We start from the raw sequence: 20,796 nt of genomic DNA, 5'->3' as shown, positions 1-20,796 counted from the left end.
ATCCATCCATCCATTCATTTTCTGTAGTGCTTTCCTCACAAGGGTCGCAGGCGTGCTGAAGCCTATCCTAGCTACAGTGAAGAAGATAAGTATTTGAACACCCTGCTATAATCAGAGTTCCCCCATTTAGAAATCATGGAGGGGTCTGAAATTTTCATAGCTACATGTCCACTGTGAGAGAGATAATCTAAAAAGAAAAATCCAGAAATCACAAGGTATGATTTTTTTAACGATTTATTTGTGTGATAACAGCTGCAAATGAGTATTTGAACACCTGAGAAAACCAATGTTAATACTTGGTACAGTAGCTTTTGTTTGCAATAACTGAGGTCAAACGTTTCCTGTAGTAGTTCACCAGGTTTGCACACACTGCAGGAGGGATTTTGGCCCACTCCTCCACACAGATTTTCTCTCGATAAGACAGGTTTCTGGGCTGTCGCTGAGAAACACCCTCCAAAGATTTTATATTGGGTTTAGGTTTGGAGACTGGCTAGGCCATACCAGAACCTTGGTATGCTTCTTACGGAGCCACTCCTTGGTTTTCCTGCCTGTGTGCTTCGAGTCATTGTCATGTTGAAAGACTCAACCACGACCCATCTTCAATGCTCTGACTGAGGGAAAGAGGTTGTTCCCCTAAATCTCACAATACATGGCCACGGTCATCCTCTCCTTAATACAGTGCAGTAGTCCTGTCCCATGTGCAGAAAAACAGTCCCAAAGCATGATGCTACACCCCCATGTTTCACAGTAGGAATGGTGTTCTTGGGATGGAACTCATCATTTGTCTTCCTTGATGGTGATATCTTGCATGGGGCTCCACTCCGATTGAGATTGACCGTTATGTTTAGTTTCTTCCATTTTCTAATGATTGCTCCAACAGTGGACTTTTTTCCACCAAGCAGTTTGGCAATTTTTCCATAACCCTTTCCAGCTGTGTTTAGTTGTACAACTTTGTCTCTGGTGTCTTTGGATAGTTCTTTGGTCTTGGCCATGTTACAGGTTTCAGTCTTACTGATTGTATAGGGTAGACAGGTGTCTTTATGCAGCTAACGACCTGACAGAGGTGCATCTGATTCAGGATAATACATGGAGTGGAGGTGGACTTTTAAAGGCGGACTAACAGGTCTTTGAGGGTCAGAATTGTAGCTGATAAACAGGTGTTCAAATGCTTATATGCAGCTGTATCACAGAAATAAACTGTTAAAAAAATCATACATTGTAATTTTTCTTTTTAGATGATCTCTCTCACAGTGGACATGCACCTACGATGAAAATTTCAGACCCCTCCATGATTTCTAAGTGGGAGAACTTGCAATATAGGAGAAAAATACTCATTTTCTTCACTCTATCTTTGGGCAAGAGGCGGGGTACACCCTGAACTGGTCGCAACCCAACTGCAGGTATGTCTAAGCTCATCAGAAGCTAATGCAACATTAGATTCAAGTAAATTTTCAATAATATGTCCCCTTTAAGATAAATAAACACCTCCATCAAATAAACGCCTCCTTGTTCCCATCGGGTTATTAATGGTTCTTTTATAAAGTGCAATAACACTTGTTTTGGCATGAGCAGAGGGGAAAGAAAAGAAAAACGATCAAGTCAAGAATGATCACGATGACTGGAACATCGACTGTGACAAAATACAGCGGCCTCAAAAGTGACCCAAAATGTATTCTTGGCAGTCATAGATCAAGTTAAGGCTGCTATTTCCTGACATCCCACTCCGCCATCCATCAATAATATCATATAATCTTCAGTCAGGATATATATTTCATCGTTTCATTATCTCTTTTTGTCACACTGCTGTTTGTGATTAATCGCGAGCATTCTCAATGCCAGGAGGGCAAACTTGTCAAACATATGCGTAATGAGTGTGTAATTGTCTCAATAAAACGCGGTGACGCTTTGCCGTCGATCATGTCGGAATTGGATTAGAGTGCTTTCCACGGTGCACGGGAGAAAATGCCTTAAGAGCAGGAGATGATCTATAGTGGAGTCTGCATCCAAGCTTATAAAATAGACGTGGGGGTCCAAGGACAATCTAGGCGGGGATAATGCCCAGCTGAGCCCACACACCCACAGTGACACACAGACATGCAAGCACACACACACACACACACACACACACACGCACACACCTGCCCAAAAGTGGCTAAAACAGAAAAAAATAACATGGAAAGAAATGAACCAACTGCAATGAATATTTTTTGTCCATATAGGTATTGTTTCAAGTCAAGATGAGTTTTTCATCACATTAGAAGCTAAAAAACATTTTCACAGCTTGTGACTCACTGGGTGAAAATAATTGGAAACAGGTTGGACAATTCGCTCCCCTTTGCTTCGATGTGAAATAGGCTTTACACGATCAGATTTTGGTGGCCGTTTAACGAACAGCGAGTCAAAAAAGCAAAAAAGGTTAACCGATCACTGAGCCAATCACAAGATGGAGCAATGTGTCAATTTAAATGACCTGATCATTTTCTGTATATCCATCCATTTTCTCAGCCGCTTATCCTCACAAGGGTCGCGGGAGGGCTCGAGCCTATTGCAGCTATTTACGGGCAAGAGGCGGGGTGCACCCTGAACTGGTCGCCAGCCAAATCAGATTTACTCTAAATAGTTGTGAATTTGAATTCCTGAAAAAATATATTTACAATAAAGCACATTTGTTCATCTATTTATGCCATTGAGGTTGACTGACAAAGAAATTAATTAATGGTCTTCTTGAAGATGACCATTAGAACATACAGCAACTACTGTATTTACTTTTTGTGACATTTTGCTTGTTTGGTGTGCTGGGAGATTTGTAAGTGTAAAATATGTGCCTTGGTCCAGAAAGTTTGGAATATGATGCTCTGGTGAGATAATGTATTCTTATCAGGCATTACAACTTGACAAAAATAATGTGTGCTTAATGACTCTAGTTAAATGACTTTATTGTAATTACAGTAGCTTCATCTCCACCAAAAGAGCATGATTTCACGCCAGGATATTTACCCCCAACTGTTAGCACTAGGCTACATTACGTTTTATTGCCTACATGTGAATCATATCTTATTAAAAGTAAATAACCATACCTTAAGCAACCTTTGAACTGAAGTCCTTTCCCGAGCGGCGGTGACAACCAATAGAGATTTGTCCTCATAATAGTTGGCGCTATCCACTTGTGTTGTCATCGCCATGGTAACGAGGCGATCCGGTCGCATTTGAGTTGACATGATAAAGCCCAATGATCGTAAAAAATCGTGATGATGTGGTATTGGAATACAAGATTTTATTGCAGTAGTCTGACATCGTGCAAATTTGTCTTGTAGACTTGCAGTCATTACGTGTTGTCAGATGGGTTGTCAATCCCATGCCGCAGGAACTTTATTGGCCGTCAGATACTGACAGCCCTACGCCAAAAAACGGGAAAAAAAACGATAGAAATATTACTACTTAAAAATAAACTTTTGGATTGAGATATACAGTGCATGAATGGGACAGAGTAAATGTCATTTGCGGAGACGAATAATGACATTATTGATCAGATCAGTAAATTATGAACTTAAAACTGATCAGCATAAAATGCCAATTAGACGATTCCGATCAGGCCGATAAAATCAACATGACTTTTAATATCAAGTGTAAGATAATTAAACTATAATAACAAATCTATAAAATTGCAAATAAAATGACATACTGTAATAGCAAAAACCTGCAACCTTATTCCAAACTGTGCCTTATTTATTTGTAACAGATTATCTGTAAGACTGTGGTACATACATCCATTCCATCCAGAGTTAGGTTCTATCGCTCAAATTACATGGTTGCCTGCTGTCACTTGGGTCAAGAGATAACTACTTGGGGTCAGATCCATTCAACCCAACGCTTTATTTTTTTAAACCACAACCTTGGGGAAAGACCTTTGTGTTAGTACCTCCTTTTCTGCAGTTGGGAGAGGGTACTTTCTATACATATGAAGGAAGTTAGAATTGCCCAGCTTTAGGACAATATTGGGCTGTATTCCAACAACAACTAATTGCACATTGAGCTACAGTAGCATTCAGTCGAGGGCAAACTTCCACCAAGGCCAAAACAAGAACAATTAAAAATGGATGGTCCATTTCCTCATTGACGAAGTATGACTTAATGCATAAGATGCTCTGAATGGATGGACGGTGCAGTTTTGCCAGGTAGGATGAGACTTACAAAATACCGTGGCTTCAGGGACATTCATAAATTAGGAGCAACAACATGGACCGACAAAACATTCACTAACACCTGAACTAATCCCCTCCTAGTTGCTGTCCATTAGTCACACATTCACGAGGACTGCTGAGAGCATCTGCCTCACAGTTCTGAGGACCAAGGTTCAAATCCTGGCCCTGTCTATTTGGAGTTTGCATGTTCTCCCCGTACCTGCGTGGGTTTTCTCCAGGCACTCCGGTTTCCTCCCACATCCCAAATCATGTGTGCTTTGTTAAATGAAGACTAAATTGCTCATAGGAGTTAATGTGAGTGTGACTGTTGTTTGCTTGGATGTTCACTGCTATTGGCTGGCGACCAGTTACGAGCCCCCCCACCTTCCTACCCAAAGATAGCTGGGATAGGCTCCACGACTCCACGCCCTCCGTGAGGATAAGTGGCTCAGATAATTCATGGATGGATGGATGAATGGCTAATATGTGTACCTCTGGATAAAAAAAAAGGATCATTAAAATACACAAATTCAGTCAACCAATGGAACAATCGATCACTGCCAAGACGCTCTCACGCTCTTTCTTTTCTTTTCTTTGAATTATATCTAAAGTGGCCAAGGAAATCTTCTTCTTCCTTCACAAATGCAGTAAGTCATTTGTGGTTCAATAAAGTAATAATACAATAGTATGTATGGGCCAATAACACAGATTTTGCATTCCATGAGTTATATGTGTGAGAGTCAATCGTTGGGTGTGCGGGGGTAATTAGTGGCAATTTTTTCCCCCCACAATTCTCAGGATCAAATGCATCCCACAATGTCGCTTGTTGTACGGTGGGTCTTATTTGTAATGTTATTTATTTAATATTAATGCATGATCCAGCTTTGATCCAACCTGCTTAACCCAACCTGACCATCACCAGCCACTCTTACAGCCAGACGAACATACAGCTGCCTCTGGAATTTCAGTACATTACAAGTAGAACCACAAAATAACTCTGCACACTGTAATTGTTTTGGGCTCACCCATCAAGTATCTGATGCTTTAAAGCCCCCCCAATAACGATCAAAGTTTAATGAAACCGTGGAATATTCAGACAACCGTGGCTGTTTAAACAGGCAGTGGCACGCTGCCAGTATAGCAATGGTCATACATCACGACAACTGTCATACAGCTGGCTGGAGTGATGATGATTTAAAAGGCTAGCTGAGAGGAGACAGCTTGTCTGAAAGCCTCTTGCATGTCGGACGCCTCAAAAGTCACCTTCACATCTCCTCTTTTGACAGAAAATGAAACCAAGATGGCTCTCCTAAATAAACAGCAGCGGTAGTTATGATTCAGTGGCAAACAAGCCAACTTGTAGGCCACCCCGACAACAATGTCAGTGTGATGCTTTAATACTCAGTAATTCGGCCGTTTATGGTCTAACCGGTCAGGGTCGGCCATTAGTGAATGGCTTTGTTTTGCCACAAACTGCTTCATAAGAGAGGATGGATATGCAGAGGTGAGCGACGCCCGGATGAATACATGCAATTACTTGTCTGACATGTGTCTATGAGAGCATTTAACAAGACACTTGTCACACTAAAAGTTCGTTTACTGGCAAAGACGACCTCGTTCCAGACGTCATCGCTTACACGTTTGCTAGACAGGCGACAGCATGCTGCTAATAGTGTCACCGGCAATTAGGAGAAAGTCTTGACAGACAGGTGCTGACCTGCCAACTGCCATGCAACAGTCTGTCATCCAAGTAGCCGTGAAGGCTCCTTCTGTTTCATCCGCCAATCGACAAAGTGCCGAGTCGAAGCTGCCGCAATTATCTCTTTATTAGGGAACAGAAACACATGTGAAACCTCATCTTTCACATACAGTGTGGATAGCAACTCACTTGTGGTGTCTGTTTTTCAGTGTAAATAAAATGGCTGGGTGTTGATAAATTCTAATTCATTCACTGCCAACTCCTTTTCAAAATAGAGTTCCCCATATATCAGTCGTTTTAAAGCATTCCGACTGATCTTTACGGACCCACAGAATACTGTTTTGTGACAAAATAAGCAGCCTAAAGACCAAACAGGAGCCTCTTTCACCAAAATGTTTCAAGCTTTTTCTGTTTTTTAAGGAATCACCAATGAATGCTTTGGTTTCATCAAAACCAAAACTCAAAATGTTTTGGATTTGTGACACCTCAAACTTAGAAAGGGCTTTTGATGGTAAAATCAGAACCAAAATCGGCTTCATTGTCAAAATATCTTACAAGACAAACAAATAATTTGTCTCAAGTTGGTGGAGCGACAACGACATCAAATAGCCACTATGACAAAATATACATTCAACACAAAAAAAAAAAACACATGAATTGAGAGTCAGTAAGAAAATAAAAGGGTCTTCAGGCAATTTAAATGAACTAAAAGTGCAATGAGCTGGCACAGGACGACTTTGTAAATCGTGCAGATTCTCAAACACATAAGTAGCCGCTAGTAATCAACAACAGTATGCAAATAATGCAACGTGATAAAACTGAGTTAACAAATAATGCAGAAGTGTAAGTACTCAAGTTTGAATACAATTACTGGTATTTGTCTGAAAAAAAAATGGTATCGAACATTGCTAGTTTATATTTAACTTGCACATCCTCCGAGCGTAAGGTGATGAAACTTGTCCAACTTCCGTGTTGACTTGAAACATCCTTTAATCTTTATCTTTTGCTCAAATCCAAAGCGATGCAATCTACCCACCTACTCTGATGTGTTTGCCATTACGTTGGTTTTTCATACCTGAATTTCACACAGAAGCTTGGGCTAATTGTTGTAGTTGATAAATACATCTGTTGTTAACAGTTAACACTTGGATTTCAGTTGACGAATAAAAAAAACATCCATGCAATCGCAGTCGTGCTCCTACATTTTGGTGAACAGGGCCGCCAAGAATGTATTGACACTGGGTAGGCCAAGCATAATGGATGGCTTATGTTTGTATCTGAAGTAGATATTTTTATTGATGGACAGACTGTATTAATCCTTGAGTGGAAATGACAACTCCCTTTGGCAATGTTAAAGCCTCTTGCAAAAGTCACAACATAGTTTGTCCCATTATGAGTTTGCAGTTTCTTAAAGTTGTGCCACCATGACTTTTTAGAATTTTTTCTTCTTTTCTTTGGAAATCAGTATTTTGCAGACCTAGATTGAAACTTCAAACATTCAACCAATTTTTTGTTCTTTGGGAAGTATGGTTATGATGTTTAATGTTCTTAAGAGCCCATGATCTTGCACTGAAAACCTTCAGAAAGTTGTTATTGAGGAACACCATCCATCCATCCATCCATTTTCTTAACCGCTTATCCTCACAAGGGTCGTGGGGAGTGCTGGAGCCTATCCCAGCTGTCAATGGGCAGGTGGTTACACCCTGCACTGGTTGCCAGCCAATCACAGGGCATAGAGGTACTACATTCCACCTTAAAATCCCCTTGGTGATGCTCTAATTTCATGAGGCATAAAAGCCCCGCAACAAAAGGGGGCTTTACTGTTTGTAAAGTCTTGGCTAGCCTTATAGGTGTCATTTCAACGTTTTAAACAAAACATTACCAAAGACAATCTCTATTTTGGTTTCTGTGCATTGTATAGCTAATTAGTAAGATTATAAGCAGATGTGTATATATGTTCTTTTATGGGCACAGGTGTCAAAGTTGATGAGCCGCATAATGAAGTCACTCACATTTGAAAAATGTACAGGTGTGCTTCGTCATGCTCGCAGATAAAGTTGCGGGTCTAATTAGGGATAAAACACACTGGCCTGTCAAGGAATAAACATGAACGGTATATACCTGCAATGTAATGAAGATGCTGAAAGTTTAGTTCGACATAATCAGCTTTAGTGGCAACAAGCTAGCGATACATTGGAACAAACATTCCTGTTGGCAATCGTGATGTATTGTTGGGGGGGGGGGCATGCATCGCGGGATTGCCGTAAATAGGAGGCCGGCTTGTTAGAACGCGCCTTTTTGTGCATGCGCTTGACGTATTGGCCCAACCTGAATCAAGGGACGAGGTAGATGATAGCCTAACGTCTTTATTTTTTTTGGGGGGGTGGAGGCACGCTGTCACACTGCCTCGCAATTGACGCAATGAGCATCCCTCGTGTAACTGAATTTCCTTTGACATGGCTCATTATGTTGATGACTTTCGACATAAATGCACTCGCAGTACGTGAATCAGCGTTGAACATCCATACATGCTCAGGACGGTTAACTTGCATTTCTTGTTTCCGGGTGAATACTGATTGTTTTGGAGCAGGCTTGTTTAGTTAACATCGTTTATTAAATTAATGTCAAGACTACACAAAATAAGCAACGTCTTTCAATATCAATTTTTTCTACTGGTAACAAATTTTATGGGCGTGATTTTTCATGCTCGACTGTGCAGATTTGCGAGCACGGAGGTGCCCGAGTGCGTTTGCGCTCGTCAAATGTTAGTGACTGAAGTTAAGGTAAGAGTGGTGGAGACGGGACTCAGGATGGAAGTGAGTATTTGGGAGCAACATTATGGTTTCATCCCTAAAGTGAGTAACAAATGTATTCTTTGCCTTGAGGGTGTTGATGGAGAAGTACAAAGAAGGTATAAAATGAACTATATTTTGTCTTTGTTGATCTAGAGCAGCGGTCGGCAACCTTTGACACCGAAAGAGCCATTTGAACCCGGTTTCCACGGAAAAGAAAACACATCTAAAATGAAAAAAAAAAAAACTTCTACTACTTTACCGCAGCATGTTTCTTATGAAATCCATGTGCTACAGAGAAAATTACATTTTATTCATTTAATGAACACATTTTGAATTCTTCAACAATAATAACAATGAATGTCTCTTTCAAATAAATTAAAAAGCTGAATTTAAATTCATCTCTTCTCCCTCTGGATATTTTTCAGCAAAGGCTCTGTGTGTATTGTTAAAATGTCTTGCGACATTTGACCGTGTATTGTTAGCCAGTTTTTCTCCACAAATTAGGCATACTGGTAGGCCACTCTCGCCCGAGGTAAATGCAAATGAATCTGCCCAGGCATCATTGAATGTTCTATTTTCTTGAGATATTTTTCTTTTCTTACATTTCTCCATTGGCTTTGCCGGGCTTGAAAGTCGCTCAAAATAGACAGCGTTTCAGCGGGTATACCCGCTTCCGCAGTGTGACGTCTATTTTGAGCGACAAAAAAATAATATCAAATAATTTAATTAATATTTTAATATTTCAAGATCACAATAATCTTCAAATTTAGAACTAAAATAATATAAAAACTAACACAAATAAAACACACTTCAATTAAATACAAAAAAAAAATTGTTAGTAATTTATTTTCCCAAGCCAATCAGAGCCGCATTATAAGGATGAAAGAGCCGCATGAGGCTCCGGAGCCGCGGGTTGCCGACTGCTGATCTAGAGAATGTGTATTACAGTACCCAGAGAAGAACTGTGATACTGCATGCCGATGTCTGTGGTGGCAGAGAAGTATGTTATAATAGTGCAGGACCTAAGGTCAGCAGAACAGTGGTGAGGTGTGCTGTAGGTATGACAGAAGAATTTAAGGTGGAGGTGAGATGGCATCAGGGATCACCCCCGAGCCTCTTCATGTTTAAAGTAGTGATGGATAGGCTGATAGATAAGGTTAGAATGGAATTCTCGTTGCCCATGATGTTCGCAGATGACATTGTGATCATGAGTGAAAGCAGGATGGAGGTTAGAAAGTTTGAAAGGTTGAGCCATACACTGTAAAGGAGAGGAACGAAGAATACCCGAAGTAAAAAAAGAATATGTGTGCATGAATGAGAGGGGTGAAAAGGGATAACTGAGGCTACAAGGACAAGAGCTAGCGAGGGTGGAGGGCTTTAAATACTTGGGGTCACCAGTCTAGAACAATGGTGAGGAAGTGAATAAACGGGTCCAAGCAGGTTGGAATGGGTGGAGGAAGGTGTCAGGTGTGTTATGTGAAAGAAAAAGGCGAGTCTGCTAGGATGAAGTGCAAAGTTTATAAAACAGTAGAGGTCAGCCATGATGTAAGAATTAGAGACAGTGGCACTGAAGAAATAAACAGAAGCACAGCTTGATGTGGCAGAAAACATGCTAAAGTTCTCTTGAGGAGTGACCAGGTTAGATGTTTTGAAGACACCGTTAGAAAAATAATACTTCAATGGTTTGGACACATTCAGAGGAGAGATAGTGAGAATATCGATAGAAGGATGGTGAGGAAGGAGTTGCCAGGCAAGAGAGCTTGAGGAAGACCAGAGAAAAAGTTGCACAGACATGAGGGAAGTTGATGTGTGAGGAGGATGCAGGAGATATCTACATGGAAAAGGATGACACGCTGTGGCGATACCAAACGGGAAAACAATATAGGCACAGGTGTCAAACAGAACGTCAGTGGGCTGACAAACACAAGAAGGGTCATTCTCGTTTATTCCTTCCAAGAGAAAGAAGAGATTTTATGGCACAAATACCGAATGCAGCGTACAATGTCTTCCGACTAACACAGCAGCTGCTGTCCCACTGAGCGACATCGTGATCACAAACACAAAATTTTCAAGTTACTTGGAAAAGAAAATTCAACCACAATCTTGGATAATGAGCCACATGCTGCTTCACCATGATCCTCTGATCACATGCAGCAGCCTGTACTTTTAGTTACAGATTTGTGTGTTGACAGAAAGGCACAAAAGTTGGTAATTGCCATCTCAAAGCCACTGAGGTTGCATTTAAGGACTTAAATTTATAAAGTACAGCTGAAGTTCAATTAAGGGTAAATGTTCTGACCTTTAAATGGAAAAAATGCTGCTTGATTTATTTTTCCACTTGGGTCCCTCACTGGACCTTGAGACTGGACACAAAAAAAAAGTGCTAACAGTCTTACTAACACATACAGTATACAAGGTCAAAATCTCAGCTATGAATGAAAGCATCAGGCAACAGATTGGACAGAAACCTCCTAGACTGCAAAATTTGCCTCCTGGCGAAGCAATGATTACTTGTTTTCACTCCGACTTGCACTATTTTATCGCCAAGGTCGTGCAAATGACAAACACCACAGTTATGCCATCTCACATGGGTTCTAATAGCAATTACTGCTCCATGTTGTTCATAATCTTTAAAAAAAAGGTGATTAGTGTGGTTAACTGGAAGGATTTCAATGGACACAATGGATGTCACGCTGTTAGGTTCAGTGAAACTGGACTCACAAAGGAAATGATACATGGTTGGTCCCGGTTCACATTGGCAGTCTGCCATCTTTAAGTATGACCCAAACTGGTGAGTACAAAATTGGATTAATTCACAACAAGCTGTTTAGTTTCATGATTGCCTTTTATTTCTGTTGTCATTGTAACATCAAAGTTTGTTTAAAAGTAAAACATGACCACTTTTTTGAGCAGTCTTGGCCCTCCTTAGTCTGCAAAAGAGTTGAGAAGATGTTTGTTTTAATCTTCGCAAACCTGAAAAGTGTAACTGCAATGGTTATTAGTGAATCCATTAAAACCTTCAGTCCAAATGAAAGACAAGTACAACAAGGATTTGGTCTGCCAAATTTACAATATTTTTCGCATTTTGTGCATTCTGTAATTGGTAGTTATATGCAAACAGACAAAATTTACCTCAAGTAACATGATTTATCAAACCCGAGATGAATTACGAAGGCTAATTTCCCATTTTTAAATATTGAAGCAAACCCCGGTACAAACCAACAAGCAAAGTGGTGTTATCTTAGCATTGGCAAAACAAGAGGCAGTGGGGAGAACTTTTCCACTAGTGTACACATTTTGAAACACCAAAAATAAAAATTAGAGACACATTGTCTATTTAGAAGTGCGATTTGCAGAGCTTCTGAATGGTGTACGGCCTGACATGGAGCTATTCACAAGATGGACCCATGACATATCGCCTAGCAAAAAAGTCCTTACAACTTCTTCCCTGCATCTGGGCCACTTCAATCCACAGTGAAAAGTGGTGCTGGCCTCTCCCAGAGCGGATGTGATTTCGAGTGTGCTGCCGCAATTTGTAAATGCTATGTCAGTCAGTATGGGCAGACCGAGTACGACCGCAAGCACTCGAGGTGAACTAACTAAAAACAAAAACAAATCACGGCCTCTTTATGCTGCCTTCCATAAAATTATCTGTTTGTCTTTCACATGCACTTCCAATTCCATCACTTCAAACAGCTCTTCCCAATGTAATATGGTGAAAAATCAGATCACGAAGCTGAAAAACCCGATTTTATTGAGGGCATTCTTCACCACTTCTACACTTGTAACTAATATTGTATGCATTCTCTTCGAGCGACTGAACATGTTAGAATGGAGACGCAATTTTGCGCCTCCTATTTGGGTTCTTAGTAAAGATCAAAATCTTGGTAGATCACGCAAAAAAACAAAAACGGCACGTGAAATCTGTTAGAGTGAACATGTAATTTATCACCCACTCTTTGGGATCTTAGAGCATTGGGCTGTTCTGTACTTATTGCGGCAACAAAACCAAAATTTGGACAGTTACTACTTGTGACACGCATTAATCTATTGTGAACTTGTGCATTTGCAGCAGTTAAATGCACATGCTGAAAGCATACACATTGTTATTGTTGCTGTATCTATCATTGGAGTGCTGGAGCCAAACCCAGCTGTCATCGGGCAGGAGGTAGGATACACCCTGAACTGGTCGCCAGCCAATTGCGAGGCACATGGAGACAGACAACGGTGGCATCCACAATCACACCTAGAGACAATTTAGATTCTCCAATAAATGCATGTTTTTGGGGATGTCGGAGGAAACTGAAGTGCTCAGAGAACACCCACGCAGGCACGAGGAGAACATGCAAACTCCACACAGGTGGGGCTGGGATTTGAGCCCCGGTCCTCAGAACTCTGAGGCCAAGGCTTTGCATCTGTGCCACCTTCTGTAACTATTTGTCTTAAAATACTTCCAGGCCATAAATATAGAACAGTCAAATGGAGAACAATTGAACATCTTCAAACTAGTGCATTTCGCATCATTCATAAATTTAAAAGCTCATATGTCAGGGCCATCATGAACTAAGGACCCCCTGTACAGAAATGAACAAGATGGACACGCCCCACGCTGTGCGCTTTATGCCATTAAAACAGAGCCGTGAAAGCCATCTGTCTTCATTCCGCTCAATATTTCAGAGCAACAAATGGAGAGTGCAATGAATCCGTGCCACCTTTTTTTTGATTAATTGCTCAACCTATTTTTTTATGTAAAAGCAGTCATTAAGGACAGAAGGAAATGATTCATTTTAATGTTGTCCACTTAGATTTTATTCATATCTATTAGCGTCAACTATTTTGACATTAAATACCAATAAAAGATCGTGTAATCCATAACGACAGGGAAGACAGGTTCTAAAATTGGGAAATTATAAAAAGTGGTAAGATAATTTGTTATGGTGCACAACGCAACGAGAATCTAATGAATTAAAAAAAAAAAATCGAACACCAGTGCAAATATATTGGTTATACTTTGTAATACACGTTAACGCTCTCATTTCATGCTTTCTATTGTAGGACAATTCATTATTTATTCCACTTTCTTGCCTGAGGGGCACATACATACATACACTGATATAACAGAAGACTGGCGATTTCATGTCATAAATATCTTGCAAAATTCTTTAAGTGATTTTTAGCTGCTCGCACCACATTAGTAACAGATCCTGCAAATACTTTAAAAAGGATCCCATTTCTCTTGCTGAAATCAAACATTTTGACGGATTACGCAGTGTTAACCTCCACTGGGTCGGGACCGGCATTTAAATAAATAGTAGATATGAGATACAGCGAAAGGAGAGGGGGGCCAACGTGTCAAAATGATACACAGCTGCATGCAAATAGACTGGAGCGAGAGTTGGCGCATCTTCACGGAAAACCAGCAAAGGGATTTCACCCACTTCCCCCTGGCACTGAATCAGAATGGATTATGATGTTAATTGGAAGGATTCGGGTTGCAGTCATACCTTATTAAAAACTTTTACGTTTGCTGTCATTTGCAATTCAATGTCAAGTCATTCTGAAGAGGAAGTTAAACTTTCAGGCAACGTGATCGGAGAATAAAAGAAACAATTTGTCCTCCCCTGGTGAGAAACAATCAGCGAAAACGTTACGAGATCTTTTGAAGAAGGTGACAAAACAGGAAAACAGAACTTCTACACTACATTTTTAGAAGAAGAAAAGAATGAATCATCCATATTTAACTAGGATCAGGACTCCTATTGAGTTACCCACCACTTGCATATGCCTTGATTTTTTTATATTGATCATTTGATTATTGATTGAAAATCAAGGAAATCATGTAGCTCATGATTGCTGAAAGAAGATTCAATGCTTTATAAACCCCTTTTGAAGCCACTTTGATTAAATTTAAGGCCTTATCCTTGGGCTTAATGATCAAGATTTGTATTCACATACTTCATGAAATATTGAGAGAAAAATATTTTTCTGCTGAAGCGTGAAATAGACCAAGTGACAAGCAAAAAGAACGAAAACCAAGGACATTTTAAGAAAATCTTTGTGCATTTAATTTGTGCATTTAAATTTAGTGACTCAGTGATAAATCCATTTTTTTCTGATAAAGGCATTTTAAGGAAAGTCATGGAAATCCAGGTACAGTATATATAGAAAGGGAACAGAATGATGAGCAGCAAGGAGGTATTTGAAGCATATGCTCTCTCTGGAGTTACAAGATCCTCTTGAAGCCGGATCCTCAAAATGATTGCAGTCACGCAGAAAGCTGGATTTATGCCATGGCTAACCAATCTAGCAGTAGATACATTTGCTCTGAGCTCTGAAATACATGAAGACTCATTTGCAAACAGTGACGGATAGCACTTTACTTTTGATGGTCTGGATCGATGGTGTTCTGGTCAGCTGGTGGATGGTCACCAAGTCCTGCCAAGGCTGCGGTTTCAGCAAGTGGTTGAAGAATAATGTTTTTGGCTGAAATTATGGGTTGTGTGATCTTTGGCTGCCTTAGAGTGCCCAAAGGTATGAAAATTAAAATTTGTATGTTAAATGTTTGTACAGCTTGGTACACAATAATTATACTTTTTTTTTAAATCTAAAAAAGACCTCACACTTAAAAATTAAAAGAACATCATGCAATGAACAGTTTTCATCTCATTGTTTGTGGTGTGGTCCGATAACCTCAACAGTGAACACCACACACAAAGATTGTGTTCCGCCACTGATATCAAAATCTCGCATGATCAGATATGATCTCACAAAAATGAAGAAGAAACACTTATTATGTGCCAATCTTCCAAAGGTTGCCGGTGCCAGGAGCCTTGAAAAATGATGATACTTGATTTGGAAAATACTTCTTGCTGTCTTGGGAACCCACTGTTATACAGGGCTCAAAGTGAACTTTTTAGGCAAACTTGAGCTTGCTCTGTACTATATCAGTGCTATATCTCGCATTTGGGTTTTATTACAGAATCATTCTCACAGTATGATAATTGTTGTGGTATTGTAGTGAAGCTCACGGTATTACAGGAAGGTTGTCAGTACAGGTGGGGCGAAGAGGTGCTAGCAGAGTCCTTCTCAAAAGGCATTAGTAATTTGCATTTCCCCAACAGGTTTTTGTGACAAAGATATCTTCACATCACATATAACCGTGCACTTCTAACACCGTCTAGCCAATATTTACATTTGTAAACAGTACCTCAAGCTTACGGCCATGCTCCCCTAAGAACGCCTGATCTCAGATCTCGGAAACTAAGCAGGTTTTGGCCCTGGTTAGTACTAGGATGGGAGACTGCCTGGGAATATCAGGGGCTGTAAGCTTCTCTCCCCGACTAAAATGGAGAAGGGTTGCGTCATGAAGGGCATCTGGCGTAAAACTGTGCCAAACAAATATTCGTTCATCTGAAATGAAATGCTGTGGTGACCCCTAATGGGACAAGCCAAAAGGAAAAGAAGAAGTAAACAGTAGCTCCCAAAAACTGTATGCCGAGACAAAGACACGGCAAAAAAGGCATTTTTAATTTCATCAGAATGTGAATATTGTGACATCCCTACGTATGACATTTTTTTTCCATACACTTGCCTGATTGGGAATGATATATGTTTTGTTAGCTTGCTCATGAGTATTTTTGACTTGTCACAGGCACTCGTAAATCAAATTTTCAACCTTGATATAAGAAAAAATAAAATGGAAAAAAAAAAACAGGTAGGACATTGGTTTTTATCTGTTCAAGAAGACATTATCCCACAGTCTCAATTGTTGATGCTTGGTGTCCTTGTTACAGAAAGGAAAGGAAACATGGCAACCGGAAATCTCCAAAAAGTGGTGAGGAAACTCAACCCTGTGGCGTCCTATCCAATACCAGCCGGAGCAACATCTCTGACACTGAAAAGAACTGCAGCACATTTTCAAAACTGCAGATGTGGCTTGAGCCTGTGTATAAAGGCAAACTACGAGCGGGAGAGCCACAGTGACACCAGCGCGGTTGCTGCATGCACAAGTTTAAAGAGGCCTTTAAGCTATTATAGCGCACCAATTCAATATTATATAGTTCTCAGTCTTTGGAAATTGTGAGCACTGAACTTCAAACATTCAATGTATTTAGAAACAAAACAATGATATATGTTTGTTGGGGCTAAAAAAAAAAAAGTATGTATGAGCCAGCATTGTACTGTACCTCAAACTAGCAGCTTTGGAAGGCAAACCCTCAAATCAATAGAGGCAAAAACGGACAGCAACTCATGGAGTGGCCAGCGTCATCCCCTGACCTCAACCCTGGTGTGACCCTGTGGACCACACTTAAAACAAAGATCTTGGAAGCAGCCGAATATGTTCAAACAGCAAGTGTGAAGGCCAATTTCTTCCCCCTCAAATGAGATCCAGACTAACTTGTCCTTGCACTCACAAATTCAATGGATGACAAACTCATTATCGGAATCAATACCGAAAGAGAAAATTAAATAAAATACACAATGAGGATAGGCCAGTAAAGGATGACACCCAGGTCTTAACTCATTGGAGAAGCTTTTCCATGAATGTTGTGTGGCGTGTTGACTGAAAGGCTGCATTCCATTCTATGAAAGCAATGCAGCATCCTCCAGGTCAAACCCATTCATTCTGTCACACGGCACCTCTAGGCCTTTTCAAGCGTAGCCGTACACTAACAAAACCATTTACATCTCCGGAGCAGCCCATCTACCATTCCCAATAAAATGTCTAAATTGATGGATGTCATCGTAGTGCTCATAGGCATTAACTCCACATGCGAGCTTCCTCACAATAACAACATGCCAAAAACTTTCCGAGGCTTAGACAAGCTGCTCTTTTAAATGATATCCCGAAGCCGGGCCCAATTTACATGTACTGGTGTGTCTCACAGAGTAGGACAAGATTTGGATTTGGGTTGTAAAACTCAGACTGAGGTTGTAAAACGATTTTATACTTGTGTTAATTTATACATTTATAGCGTATAGAGACTCTCCTTTGTTTTGGGGAGAAAAAAAAAGATTAAAGCTTTTTGTGTTTAAGAGGTACCAAAATAGAAGGGTAACAGTGACGATTACAAGGAAAAGTGTGATTAGAACCATCCATCCATTTTCTTCGCCACTTATCGTCGCAAGGGTCCTCCCACATCCCAAAGCCATGCATCGTAGGTTAACTGAAAACTCCGAATTGCCCATAGATGTGAATGTGAATGGTATTGCTCGTTTGTTCTTATGTCCCTGCAAATAGCTGGCGACCATTTCAGGGTGCAACCCATTTGTCACCTAAAGTCAACTAGAACAGGGTTCAGCTCGCCCCCGATCCTTGAAAGGATAAGCAGTACGAACAATGAATGAATGGATGAATACTGCGGTTAACTGACAGACAACTAAGAAAAAAACAAAGATCATTATTTGTGATAAACATGTGCTATTAAATGGTCCAATTAAGTGAAGCTAAATCATTTCGCATCGCACACCTGATGATTTCCTGCAGCAGACTATTTGCTGCAGCGCAATGGTTAGGAATTATTGTTGCACATTATTGAAGATTAATGTATTTTGCTCTCGGTACTGGTTTTGAAGGTGGTTCAACTAAACAGAGATAAAATGTGTCCAGACGACAATAACAACACATGAGTTTCTAATGTCCCGAGTTCTGAAAATGAGCCGCTCACCGTGCTTTTCTAAGGTAATGGTGTCGCACCTACAGTAAGTGTCGCTTTGTCCCTAACACATTATATTAGGCCTTTAATAACAACAGAAGCCATTAAAAGCATTATCTATCAGTGGGAGAATTTCCATCCACAACCGCCTTTTTCTGGCCATGGCATCCATACAGTCAGGACATACCTTGGGCTATAATGTGGAGAGAGACAGCAGTTTCTCCCGAGAGGAGGGGCACAAGTGCAAATAGCAGCCAGTCTAAACAAGCTGACAAGAGCTATTCAGTAAGGTTCACATGGCTTGCAGTCAAATAACAGCACACAGCAAATGTGTAAAATGTGGAATTCTCAATGAAATGTAACTGCCAGCTCCATTTTTTTCCCCCAAACATAAAATCAAAGAGATGATGACTAAACCAGCCATAAAATGACCGCTTTTAAATGATCCAAAGGCGAGTAAATGCGGTAGCATAGACTGTTACAACAAATGGACAGGCAGCTTTCACAGGGAAGACAGAACTCACCCCCACTGCAGGGAAAAAAAAAAAAATCTATACGCTCGATAAACAGCATGAGAGCTGAGCAAAGTTCACTTTCTGCACTTGAAAAGTTGCGAGCATTGAGCTGATACTTTGCACATCGTGTCACTGGTATGATGCAGTGCACGGCCCAAATCTTCAAGCAATATGATAACGATAATCTTCAATAAATACCTCTCCGAAAGTGTCAATCGACAGTATGGCTACAGACAAGCAAAACAAAGAGATACATTTTGAGAGTGAAAAAAGTGGCTCTCTTTATGCAAAAAAAGATGTTCCAAAAATGTACCGAACTATAGTCCAAACCTCTGCCCCCCCCCAAAAAAAAAAAAAAAATTTCATGAGGTACCTTTATCATTCCACCCCCGTTAGCCAAATTTTAGTTTGTTTGTCACCCTAAGGGTTCACCCAGTTTTCATCTAGTAAAACTAGGGTTTGTACAACAATGGAATCGGGCTTCCAGACCAGAAATAACACAAAAGAAAAATAAAAACAAAACATTTTTTGTCAACTGTGGTGTGAAACCCATAGCTCATTAGGGAGGACCTAACAAAAACACCCCCTGAGGGAAGAAAGAAAGAACAAGGAACAAAAACTTAGGACCATTTTGGGATTGGCTTCGCCTCTAATTACATGCCAAACCCCTGTAGGGCTTTGCCGCCTAATTTCAGAAGCATGCCATGTAACAAAAGGAACAATAAACTGGTGTGTAAACAGTAGAAACAACATTAAGTTAGGACAGGGAAAGTATTAAGATGAGATCATTCACTTCTGTAAATAGAAGTATGCATAGTATAATATATGCCACTGATATTTTTTCATGTTTAATAGATATGTAGAATACCTGTTCACACAAGTCTATTTTTAAAGCTTGAGGTAGGCCGCTACTTAAGTTATATGAATTACAGGGGAAATCCAGTGCTTTGCATGAACAGTGTATCCAATAGATCATGTGATATGTACTCGAGTTTGACAATGTGATGTTAAATCCGCTTTCATTTAATACTGTTTTGAGAAGATTTTAATCGACAATTACGAATTTTCAGGGGCGCTGCAATTTTCGCGAGTCACATGACCTACGTGCGTGGATGTGACGTGTATATTGCCGCAACAAAGTCTCGATTACATGGGACACCATTTATGCCCAGCGCTGATTTCTCGGATTTATCCTCATCTGATGAAGAAATAGCTGTATAGGTTGATCGGGAAGACGGAGGAATACGTCCATACAGATTTGAACCTGTGGCTGTAAATGTTGAATATTCGGATGGTTCTTTGGGCTGAATGACACAAAGTCTGACTACTCTGAGACCTACGTGAGGAACATAAGTGCATAAACAAATGCACCAGGAGCACAGGGCTGGCAGACGCGGATGGTTCTTCGGACAAGAAGCGACAGCGAGCTCCGGCGGCGGGCTGTGAGCCGAGCTTCCAGGCGGCGGAGGCCGTTAGCCCCGGACATCGAGGCTCGGCTCATGGCCCGCCTTCAGCAGCGGCGAAGGCCTTTAGCCTAGCTTCAGCGTCCGGGGCTAATGGCCTCCGCCGCCTGGAAGATCGACTTGCGGCCCACCGCCGGAGCTCATTCGTCAGACTCCGCATCATTGTAGTCCGAAGAAGCATCCGCGGCTGCCGGGCCGGAGGTCCAGGGGGCCTTTGTTTACGCACTTATGTCGCACGTAGGCCTCCAAGTAGTCAGACTCCGTATCATTCCGTCCGAAGAACCATCCGAATATTCAACATTGATTACAGCCACAGGTTGAAATCTATATGGAAGTATTCCTCCCTTTTCCCAATCAACCGATACTGCTATTTCTTCATCAGATGAGGATAAATCTGAGAAATCAGTGCTGGGCATAAATGGTGTCCCATGTAATCGAGACTTTGTTGTGGCAATATACACGTCACATCCGCGCACGTAGGTCATGT

The 20,796-nt window shown here is 40.7% G+C and overlaps 1 protein-coding gene and 1 pseudogene across 2 annotated transcripts in view; one reads left to right on the top strand and one right to left on the bottom strand.

Annotated features, from left to right (window-relative positions):
• cadm1b (cell adhesion molecule 1b) overlaps positions 1 to 20,796 on the bottom strand; it is a 264,360-nt gene that overhangs the window by 192,556 nt on the left and 51,008 nt on the right. The window lies entirely within an intron of this gene.
• Positions 15,888 to 16,004, top strand: LOC133505473 (5S ribosomal RNA; annotated as a pseudogene).

Source organism: Syngnathoides biaculeatus, chromosome 8 (genome assembly GCF_019802595.1).
Source record: "Syngnathoides biaculeatus isolate LvHL_M chromosome 8, ASM1980259v1, whole genome shotgun sequence".
Taxonomy (NCBI): domain Eukaryota; kingdom Metazoa; phylum Chordata; class Actinopteri; order Syngnathiformes; family Syngnathidae; genus Syngnathoides; species Syngnathoides biaculeatus.
This window is presented reverse-complemented; position numbering and strand designations above follow the sequence as displayed.